This window comes from Corylus avellana, chromosome 7 (assembly GCF_965113065.1).
Source record: "Corylus avellana chromosome 7, dhCorAvel1.hap1.2, whole genome shotgun sequence".
NCBI lineage: Eukaryota > Viridiplantae > Streptophyta > Magnoliopsida > Fagales > Betulaceae > Corylus > Corylus avellana.
In genome coordinates, this window is record NC_142496.1 from 9188484 (window position 1) to 9201049 (window position 12566).

Below are 12566 nucleotides of genomic sequence, written 5' to 3' on the forward strand. Positions count from 1 at the left end.
TGTTTGGAATAGTGACTTTTTTTTTTTTTGAAATGTAACTAAAATGCTGCGTTTTACTGTTCAAACGTCATTATTCATAAAATAGTGATGTTTGAATAGTATTACTATTAAGGCATCGCTATTCAAGTGTGAAATTCAACACATGAATAGTAACATGCTGTTCATGTGTCGCTATTCATATGTTGCCTTTTGGCATGAATAAAGACGTGTTAACAATATTTTGCGATTCAAACGTCTCTAATTTTGAAAATATTGGCACTCAAAGTTTGCGTTTATAACAACCAATCATACCCAAAAACTTCAAAATTTCTCCTATTTCAGCCACACACATAAAAATAATTTGAAAATAAAAAATAAAAAAAAAGCTAGGTGGCTGCCAGTTTGTTGCCAAACTGGCATCTAGCCCTAGGGGAGGGGGTGGCTTGTGGGCCACCCTAGATGTCCCTGAGGGTGGCCAGCAAGCCACCCCAGAGGTGGCTGCGGGGTGCCTCGCGGGCCACTCATGAAGCCGGGGGTGCCCTTTCGCGCCAAGGGCCACCCCCCACCCACAACGAGGGGTGGCTGGGTGACATGCACTATTCTCACGTCACCCTTGGGAAGGCGATGTGATGTGTGAGCAAAAATGTCGCCTTGTAGTGACATTTTCACTGTTCAAACGTCTCCAATTTTTATTATAGTCACTATCTTTAAGAACCGTTGCAAAATGTCACTAATCGAACGTCACTAATTCAATAGTGACTTTTTTGGGCTTAAAATGTCACTTTCTACAAGTCTCTATTTTGACAAATTTTTGTAGTGATAGCTGTTGAAGTAGATTTTTGAATGGCTGATTTGGTGATGGATCACCTGCAAAAAATAAAAAGCTATAGGGGAGATCACGCCCGCCGGTGGCATGCTCGCACAAGAGAGCTCTAATGTTTAGGTTAAAATGAGTTTGATAATGAGTGAGTAGAAAAAAAAAATGCAAGTGTAAGAGACGAAGATAATGCGTGCCTTCGATGAAGAGTTGTATGGCTTTTTTATAAGGCTTCAATTTGTCTTGGTAGGTGAGGCTCGTAAGGCAAGGGCCATCATTGGACGTGCCCATATGAAAGGCGGTATGAGCTTTCATTCAAGGGAGGCTTCCAATTTGATAATTCCATCACCTGCGGATTGGAACAGCTCCCTTCATCATTCATTCTTCGTTCTTTTGCCATGTGATATGCACTACGCACAGTAAAAGCTCCATTTGTTGCACCCGACTAGACTATCTTGTCACTACAAGTCTGTGGACACATTGTTGTACCACATATTTCCTTCACTTTATCTTCATGAAACACAGTTTGCACGAGCTGCTACATCTCCTGTCTCATATCCATATTGATACGTCTTGAAATAAAACATCATAAATCATCAAAATTAAATTTTTATAGTCATTATCTCATAATAGGGCTCATGTACACATTTACCCTGATGTACTAGGGTTGCGCGGCCCCTACTGACCGTGGCAATGACTGTAGCCACATACCTGCCCGTCCACCAACTTAACTCTGGATGCAATTACCAGACTGCTAATGGAATATAACATTCTGGCAGAGCCTCCTTCAGTGGTTGTTTCTCCATCCGAGTACCGATACCAAACTCTGTTCTTTCTGATTTCTCTTGGGTCAAAAAATACTCTCCTCCATACATGTGTCCTCATTTTTGAACTTTTTATCTCATTTATTGTAATTCTCTTGATACATCTTAGGGCAACATGTAGGAGAGTTTATCATTATTCTTGTCTCTTATAATCGTTACTTCTTGAAAATTTAATTTCTCAAATTGGAAAATTTTCCAAATATCAACTTATTGTATTTAAAAATCATTTTGATAAATAGGAACTTTCTAAATGAATCTCAGACATCAATAACTTTTCATTTCAAAAGTTCATTAGAAACATTTCATGCATTGAAAATAAGTACCTCATAATATGTAAATAAATTAATTATTTACAATTTGATGCAAAGTGTATCAATAGCATGACATGAAATAAATTTGAATGGTAAAGGATTTACTTACCTCTAGACTGCAGTTAAGAGCAGTCATTTAACTTGCTAATTAATGCTTTGGTGTAATATTATCATAATCTGACCTCATCAAGCCTTATAAAACTATCCGAATATAATCTCTCACAAAAAAAAAAAAAAAAAAATCTGGGTTTATGTTGTAATAATCTCAAACAAATATTTATACTTATAATATTCATATAAACTCATAAATTCCTCAAGAATTAATATCATTACCTAATATGAATATCAAAATAACCTTATAATAAAGGTAATCTCTTTAAATAAGAGTTTTAAAAATATAGGGTGCTACAGTTATCGAACATACTAGTTTATTTACGGCCCTAAGTCTGGGTTAACAAATAGCATTTATATAGTCTATCACCGAAGTAATAAGTCACTAAAGGGAGTGAAACCTGGACCTAAAATATACGGAGCATATCCTCTTACCAATTCAGGGGACATTCTTACCCAATTTAATTTAAAAGAAGAAAAAAAAAAGAAAAAGAAAAAAAGAACACGAAGTATGCAATTTATGGTTGTTGTAAAATTTTATAGTGCAAGTAAAGAGAATAGAGTTTGGGGTAGTTTGGTGTTAGACACTTACGTTTACCATTATGATGAATTGTCCTGAAGGCTATATATTACTTTTATTGAGTTGATTCATGCTTACAATAGAAAAGTCGTTATTTAAACTATGGTAGGCTGCTTTTTTTTTTTTTTTTTTTTTTTAAAAAAAAAAGCGTAAAAGGAGAATAATTTAGGAGAAATATTATACACCACATTCTTAAAGTAAAACCCAAAACCACCCCTTACTGACTAAATGTATGCTAGGGGACCACCCCGACCGTATGCACCAGACCTATAGTGCAAGCGTACCCTAGGGACCACCCCGAGCGCTCGTTGACCAGTCTTTGAGCCATTGGGAAATAACCTAAACGTACACCTGAACCCTTTTATCCATCATGTAATAGTACCAAAACACTGGCCCAATAGTATCCAAATGCTCGTTGACACTCTGAAAATCAATTTTAACCCAATCTCCACCATTTCAGAACAAGGCACGCTCTAAGCCTCGATATAAACCCTACACTCCGACCTTCAGCCTTCCCCAACCTTAAAAAACCCTAATCCTAGTGTGAAGGGTGACTTAGAGAGAGGAGGGAATCTTGGCGCTTTGCTATCTTCTAAGGTAACTTCTAGTCCAAACCTCTAACATTTGAGCTATACTTCTTATTTTGTGTTCATACAAGTTCGAAAGATACTTTGACAAGTTCTTGCACCTATTTCCTTGCAAAAACCAAGAACGTTTCAAAGAGATTTAAACCCGCCTTTAATTGCTTCGAGTTGCATGATGTGTACCTAACATGTGTTTACTAGGAGCCTAGAATGAGATGTACCACACCTTAGGAACATAAGACCCCGTTTAGAGCTTCTGGCCGAGAGTTCTACTTCCTGGCCGAATGTACGCCCTCAACGACGACAATGATTCAAACCATCCATATCGGTAAAATGATCAATAAGGACCCCGTACTGGGTGCGCATCCGCTCCCTCTTTTACATGGCTGTACCACCAAATCTCTCCTCCATGTGCCACAAATGAATCGTCAATTGATCCTTTCGTGCTGCCTCTGTGCGCACGTATACTTTGTTCATGTCTGCACAACGGTTGCCCCTCCCCATTCATGGAAAGTAACTTGGGCTCTGATACCAACTGATGCAACGTGGATGTCGTGGGCTGCAAAGATACACAACAAGAAAGAAGGGATAAATATTTTTAAATCTCGAGTCTATTAAGGATCTAAGAAATCTTCTCAAAACGCTAGATCCTATCTAGGTTTTGAAGGAAAATAGTGAAGAAACTCAACTCTGAGACTTATTATTGATAAAAACTCGCATATAATCAAAAGCTCTGTTTCTGGAGGCCATAAACATGTATTTATAGCCCCCAAATCCTAACCCTAGAAGTAAAAGGAATTTAAGTCGGTTAAGACTTCTACGCTGGCCGTTCGGATAGGATAAATCCCCGTTCGGACGGTCCTAAAGCAAATAAAAAAACTAAGTAAATGTTGAAAGTGAAACATAAGCGTTCGGACGGCCTTCGAACGGCTAGCGAACAGGAGCCTAGAAATTACTATGGGAAATTTCCGGAAGAGGCCCATTCCGATGGCTTGCGAACGGAGGTTCTGTTGATCTAGTAAACATAGTAATTAGCAAACTCTCGAAAACATGACATTGTAGATCTTTTAGTTAGCTTTCTAAGGTTTGAAACTCTAGATTTAGCCCTTTTAGTAGAACTCGTTAGGTGAGAATTTCTCTTGGAAACAACATCAACCACTGGAAGGAGGCTGAAGCGGTAGAAGCACCGTTAGAGTCCGAGTCGAGGATTGTAGAAAAGAAAGGCACCAACACAAATCCGGTTACAGAAGTCTCCGCTAAAGGATAAATCCATAAAACAATTGGGAGATAGTAACCCACACAACACAAAAGCAGCATCATAAAAACAAAGCTGGGAAAATACATAAGAAATCCATTAAAAAACCAAACAACAAAAATAAAACAAAACTGCAGCAGCACGGGTGGAAGGCGCGGCGAGGAGGATGAATACTGCTTGGCACGTGGTATGCACGCATCGGCAAGTATCTCTCACTCGCCGACGCGTAGTGGCGCATTGTCATCGGACCAGGGCACGAAGGCTGGCTATAGGAATCGGAGAGAGTGAGGAAGGTGGCAGAGTGGCACGTGTGAGGACGGGAGCGGCAGAGTTGAGTACATCTTGATAAAGAGAGAAGTGGTCAACATACATTCATTTAATCTTGCTGCGACATGTTGTTTGATTTGTTTTTGTTATTGTCTTCATCGTGTTTTGAATATCCCCGGTAAGGATATTACACAACTTGTATAAGTTGACAATGAAAATTAACTCTTTTAAAAAATTAAAAAAAAAAAAAATCAAGATATTGTTTAAACTGCCACATTAACATTCTGGGATAGTGAGATAAAAATGTGGTATATGACATTACTTTTTGATAAAAAAAAAAAAATGAAGATATCTCTATATATTTAAAGTAATGCTAGAAATTGTTTTTTCTTTTACAAATATCTCATAATGCTGACATGATAGTCCCTAATGCGTCGATCAATCGTTGTTACATATTAAAAAAAAATAATGATTGATACAAGAGTTGATGAGCATTGCCACATCTAGAATGAAGGTGAGATGAAGGTATCATATTTAGCATTTCTAAAAAGAATAGAAGAATTGGTTGGGCTTAACGAGTCGGCATTGTGGATGAAGTTATAACGTTTGATTTGTTCTTATTTTTGTTTTTGTCGTGGATGAGGATATTATACAACTTGTATAACTTGCTAGTAAAAATTAACCATTAATTTTTAGTTGGATGTTCTTTAACAGTCATGTCATCCATCCCAACTAGGATCAATCCTTACTAAAAAATAAAGAAATCAAAAGTTTATTGGAACTGACATATCAATAATGCAGTAGAGTTACAAGATAAACATGAAAAAAAAAAACTTAAAAAAATCGTTCCATTCCATATAAAAGCATAACAACACATAATATATGGTTATTAATGCACCTCGATATTATTTGTTTCTAAATTAATTCATGATAACCTCTTGTTTTGATTTAAGGATGGCGAGGGTTGCCGCGACAACGAGTATTCCCTGAGCAACCACGTGTATATTGGTTAGCTACTCCACCAGATTGTTGGTTGTTAGTTGGACAACCTGGGTCCTTTGCTCCAGGTACCTTGCATGGGTCAAGCACCCCAGGGTTGATATTTGTAGCCCCCAACACATCTACCAACACTGCCATGCTTATAAGAACCATGCACAAGAACCATGGCTTCATCTTCTTCCTCCCAAGTTGATATGATATGCATAGGAGAATCCCTTCCACCTTCCTGGTCTATATATATATATGTATTTCGATGGCTATTTTTGGGGTAAAAGACTTGGTCTTTGTATTTGCTAAAATGGCTGAGTGGTGTACATGCAATTTGTACTTGACCTTTTCTTTTTCTTTTCTTTTTTTATTATTGTTAAGTGGTATGGGAAATTGACAAATGGGAGACAGTAACCCACACAACACAAAAGCAGCATAATACAAACGAAGCTGCAAAAATACATGAGAAAGCCATTAAAAAACCAAACAACAAAACTAAAACAAAAAACCCAAATTGCAGCAACATGGGTGAAAGGCATGCCGAGGAGGCGGAATACTGCCGGGCACATGGTATGCACGCCTCGGAAAGCGTCTCTCACTCTCCAACATAAACTTGAAAAGAAAACATGAGATAACCAACTGAGCTTGTAGCCTTGGTGTCTTAAACCGATACACTTCATGAAGGAGACTGATTGGCTAATAGTGCAACTAACCATCACATCACAACAAAACTTGACAAATTGACACCACAACAACCTTACAAGGGAGATGTCATGGTTACTGTTGGGACATAAGATCTTTCTCTTCCCCTTTTTCTAATTCTATTATTCACTTGAAAAATAATATGCACTGTCCAGATGCCTCAGGCAACCTTCTCTCTATAAACAAATTTTGCAAAGATAACAATTGCTCGTTTAACTGAACTCACTCTTACTTTCTTGTTAAGGATAGCACAACAGGGGAGATCCTCCTACAGGGGGCCAGTGAAGGGCGCCTCTGTGCAGCTGCAACAATTCCTCAAGAATAAGGCAATTGCTCTTATGGCACTGAATAAAGTCAAAACATCTCATTCAGTTTGGCATAGGAGACTAGGTCATCTACACTCTCTTATTTTGCAGCATATATTGAAAAACCAGCAACTTCTTCTTTCAATATTCGTCTTCTTTGTCTTCAGAGCTCTCATCAATTTCAATCCTAACAAGAATTTTAATGTACCACATCTATCTATATATGCTTCCTGTACCTTCCTGGCTTCTAGAAGCACATGTACTTGCTCCAGCAAAGGGGCTTCTCTCTCTGCTTTTTATTGATTATTATATTCCATTATATGTTGACAAATTACATAACCATCCCTTTCTTCTTTTATTGATGGCCATGACTATATATACATATAATGAGTGACAGTGACGTAGTTGTAGATCAGGAGAGACAGTACTACTCAAACATATCAAGTGAGATTCCACCATCACCTTCGAAAAAAATCATAGATGTTAATTTGTATTTCTTGAATTATGGGATTTGATAACCCAAATTTAAGGGATTTATTTGTATTTGAAATTATTCAAATTACGTGTAACACTTTATAATAAATATAGCCTTGTATTCAAATCAAATATCAAAGAAAAGATGTAGCCAAAATGGTTTTAACATATGGACGTAAGTCGTAGGTTGAAGTAGATTTCATGAAATCTACTTGTCCTCTACATTTAAAGACATAGAGGTCATAGTGGTCACTATGACCTCTATGTCTTTCACTTCTTTCCTTTTATCTCTATGATTTATTATCAGATTCTATACATCTAGGTTTATACTCATTAGATCAATAAAGTTTGTTCCAATATATAGGTTTTATATTATATGCTAAACTAGTTTAAACTTTCAAAGAGAGAGACCTAAAGATAATTGTATTATTTCTTTTAGTATACACTACCAAAAAAAAAAAAAAAAAAACCTCAGCTAGTGATGTTTGGAATAGTGACTTTTTTTTTTCTTTTTTTTTTTGAAATGTAACTAAAATGCTGCGTTTTACTGTTCAAACGTCATTATTCATAAAATAGTGATGTTTGAATAGTATTACTATGAAGGCATTGCTATTCAAGTGTGAAAGGCAACACATGAATAGTAACATACTGTTCATGTGTCGCTATTCATATGTTGCCTTTTGGCATGAATAAAGACGTGTTAACAATATTTTGCGATTCAAACGTCTCTAATTTTGAAAATATTGGCACTCAAAGTTTGCGTTTATAACAACCAATCATACCCAAAAACTTCAAAATTTCTCCTATTTCAGCACACATAAAAATAATTTAAAAATAAAAAATAAAAAAAAGCTAGGTGGCTGCCAGTTTGTTGCCAAACTGGCATCTAGCCCTAGGGGAGGGGGTGGCTTGTGGGCCACCCTAGATGTCCCTGAGGGTGGCCAGCAAGCCACCCCAGAGGTGGCTGCGGGGTGCCTCGCGGGCCACTCATGAAGCCGGGGGTGCCCTTTCGCGCCAAGGGCCACCCCCCACCCCCAACGAGGGGTGGCTGGGTGACATGCACTATTCTCACGTCACCCTTGGGAAGGCGATGTGATGTGTGAGCAAAAATGTCGCCTTGTAGTGACATTTTCACTGTTCAAACGTCTCCAATTTTTATTATAGTCACTATCTTTAAGAACAGTTGCAAAATGTCACTTTCTACAAGTCTCTATTTTGACAAATTTTTGTAGTGATAGCTGTTGAAGTAGATTTTTGAATGGCCGATTTGGTGACGGATCACCTGCAAAAAATAAAAAGCTACAGGGGAGATCACGCCGGCCGGTGGCATGCTAGCACAAGAGAGCTCTAATGTTTAGGTTAAAATGAGTTTGATAATGAGTGAGTAGAAAAAAAAATGCAAGTGTAAGAGACGAAGATAATGCGTGCCTTCGATGAAGAGTTGTATGGCTTTTTTATAAGGCTTCAATTTGTCTTGGTAGGTGAGGCTCGTAAGGCAAGGGCCATCATCGGACGTGCCCATATGAAAGGCGGTATGAGCTTTCATTCAAGGGAGGCTTCCAATTTGATAATTCCATCACCTGCAGATTGGAACAGCTCCCTTCATCATTCATTCTTCGTTCTTTTGCCATGTGATATGCACTACGCACAGTAAAAGCTCCATTTGTTGCATCCGACTAGACTATCTTGTCACTACAAGTCTGTGGACACATTGTTATACCACATATTTCCTTCACTTTATCTTCATGAAACACAGTTTGCTCGAGCTGCTACATCTCCCATCTCATATCCATATTGATACGTCTTGAAATTAAACATCATAAATCATCAAAATTAATTTTTTATAGTCATTATCTCATAATAGGGCCCACATACACATTTACCCTGATGTACTTGGGTTGCGCGGCCTCTACTGACCGTGGCAATGACTGTAGCCACATACCTGCCCGTCCGCTAATTTAACTCTGGATGCAATTACCAGACTGCTAATGGAATATAACATTTTGGCAGAGCCTCCTTCAGTGGTTGTTTCTGCATCCGAGTACCGATACCGAACTCTGTTCTTTTTTATTTCTCTTGGGTCAAAAAATACTCTCCTCCATACATGTGTCCTCATTTGTGAACTTTTTATCTCATTTATTGTAATTCTCTTGATACATCTTAGGGCAACATGTAGGAGAGTTTATCATTATTCTTGTCTCTTATAATCGTTACTTCTTCAAAATTTAATTTCTCAAATTCGAAAATTTTCCAAATATCAACTTATTGTATTTAGAAATCATTTTCATAAATAGGAACTTTGTAAATAAATCTCAGACATCAATAACTTTTCATTTCAAAAGTTCATTAGAAACATTTCATGCATCGAAAATAACCTCATAATATGTAAATTAATTAATTATTTACAATTTGATACAAATCGTATAAATAGCATGACATGAAATAAATTTCGAATGGTAAAGGATTTACTTACCTCTAGACTACGGTTAAGAGCAGTCATTTAACTTGCTATTTAATGCTTTGGTGTAATAGTATCATAATCTGACCTCATCAAGCCTTATAAAACTATCAGAATATAATCTCTCACCAAAAAAAAAAATCAAGTTTTATGTTGTAATAATCTCAAACAAATATTTATACTTATAATATTCATATAAACTCATAAATTCCTCAAGAATTAATATCATTACCTAATATGAATATCAAAATAACCTTATAATAAAGGTAATCTCTTTAAATAAGAGTTTTAAAAATATAGGGTGCTACAGTTATCGAACTTACTAATTTATTTACGGCCCTAAGTCTGGGTAAACAAATAGCATTTATATAGTCCATCACCGAAGTAATAAGTCACTAAAGGGAGTGAAACCTAGACCTAAAATATACGGAGCATATCCTCTTACCAATTCAGGGGACATTCTTACCCAATTTACTTTAAATGAACAAAAAGAAAAAAAAACAAAAAAAAAACAAGAAGTATGCAATTTATGGTTATTGTAAAATTTTATAGTGGAAGTAAAGAGAATAGAGTTTGGGGTAGTTTGGTGTTAGATACTTACGTTTACCATTATGATGAATTGTCCTGAAGGCTATATACTACTTTTACTGAGTTGATTCATGCTTGCAATAGAAAAGTCGTTATTTAAACTATGGTAGGCTGCTTTTTTATAAAAAAAAAAAAAAGCGTAAAAGGAGAATAATTTAGGAGAAATATTATACACCACATTTTTAAAGCAAAACCCAAAAGCACCCCTTACTGACTAAACGTATGCTAGGGGACCACCCGAGCGTATGCACCAGACCTATAGTGCAAGCGTACCCTAGGGACCACCACGAGTGCTCGTTGACCAGTCTTTGAGCCATTGGGTAATAACCTAAACGTACGTCTGAACCCTTTTATCCATCGTGTAATAGTACCCAAACACTCAACCAATAGTATCCAAATGCTCGCTGACACTCTGAAAATCAATTTTAACCCAATCTCCACCATTTCAGAACAAGGCACGCCCCAAGCCCCTATATAAACCCTACCCTTCAACCTTCAGCCTTCCCCAACCCTAGAAAACCCTAATCCTAGGGTGAAGGGTGACTTGGAGAGAGGAGGGAATCTTGGCGCTTTGCTATCTTCTAAGGTAACTTCTAGTCCAAACCTCTAACATATGAGCTATACTTCTAATTTTGTGTTCATACAAGTTCGAAAGATACTTTGACAAGTTCTTGCACCTATTTCCTTGCAAAAACCAAGAACGTTTCAAAGAGATTTAAACCCACCTTTAATTGCTTCGAGTTGCATGATCTGTACCTCACACGTTTACTAGGAGCCTAGAATGAGATGTACCACACCTTAGGAACATAAGACCCCGTTTAGAGCTTTTGTCCGAGAGTTCTACTCCCTGGCCGAATGTACGCCCTCGACGACGACGACAATTTGAACCACCCATATCGGTAAAATGATCAGTATGGACCCCGTACTGGGTGCGCATTTGCTCCCTCATCTACACGGCTGTACCACCAATTCTCTCCTCCATGTGCCACAAATGAATCGCCAATTAATCCTTACATGCTGCCTCTGTGCGCACGTACACTTTGTTCATGTCTGCACAGTGGTTGCCCCTCCCCATTCATGGAAAGTAAGTTTTGCTCTGATACCAACTGATGCAGCGTGGATGTCGTGGGCTGCAAAGATACACAACAAGAAAGAAGGGATAAATATTTCTAGATCTTGAGTCTATTAAGGATCTAAGAAATCTTCTCAAAACGCTAGATCCTATCTAGGTTTTGAAGGAAAATAATGAAGAAACGCAACTCTGAGACTTATTATTGATAAAAACTCGCATATAATCAAAAGTTCTATTTCTGGAGGCTATAAACATGTATTTATAGCCCCCAAATCCTAACCCTAGAAGTAAAAGTAATTTAAGTCGGTTAAGACTTCTACGTTGGCCGTTCGGATAGGATAAATCCCCGTTCGGACGGTCTTAAAGCAAATCAAAAAACTAAGTAAATGTTGAAAGTGAAACATAAGCGTTTGGACGGCCTTCGAACGGCTAGCGAACGGGAGCCTCGAAATTACTATAGGAAATTTCCGGAAGAGGCCCATTCCGATGGCTTGCGAACGGAGGTTCTTTTGATCTAGTAAACATAGTAATTAGCAAACTCTCGGAAACATGACATTGTAGATCTTTTAGTTAGCTTTCTAAGGTTTCAAACTCTAGATATAGCCCTTTTAGTAGAACTCGTTAGGTGAGAATTTCCCCCAACATCATGAACTCCCACTTGGAAACAACATCAAGCACTAGAAGGAGACTGAAGCGGTAGAAGTACGGTTAGAGTCCGAGTCGAGGATTGTAGAAAAGAGAGGCACCAACACAAATCCGGTTACAGAAGTCTCCGCTAAAGGATAAATCCATAAAACAAATGGGAGATAGTAACCCACACAACACAAAAGCAACCTCATAAAAACAAAGCTGGCAAAATACATAAGAAATCCATTAAAAAACCAAACAACAAAAATAAAACAAAACTGCAGCAGCACAGGTGGAAGGCGCGGCAAGGAGGATGAATACTGCTTGGCACGTGTTATGCACGCACCGGCAAGTATCTCTCACTCGCCGACGTGTAGTGGCGCGTTATCATCGAACCAGGGCACGAAGGCTGGCTATATTAATCAGAGAGATTGAGGAAGGTGGTAGAGTGGCACGTGTGGGGGCGTGAGCGGCAGAGCTGAGTACATCTTGATAGAGAGAAGTGTTGAACATACATTCATTAAATCTTGCTGCAACATGTTGTTTGATTTGTTTTTGTTATTGTCTTCATCATGTTTTGAATATCCCCGGTAAGGATATTATACGACTTATATAAGTTGACATT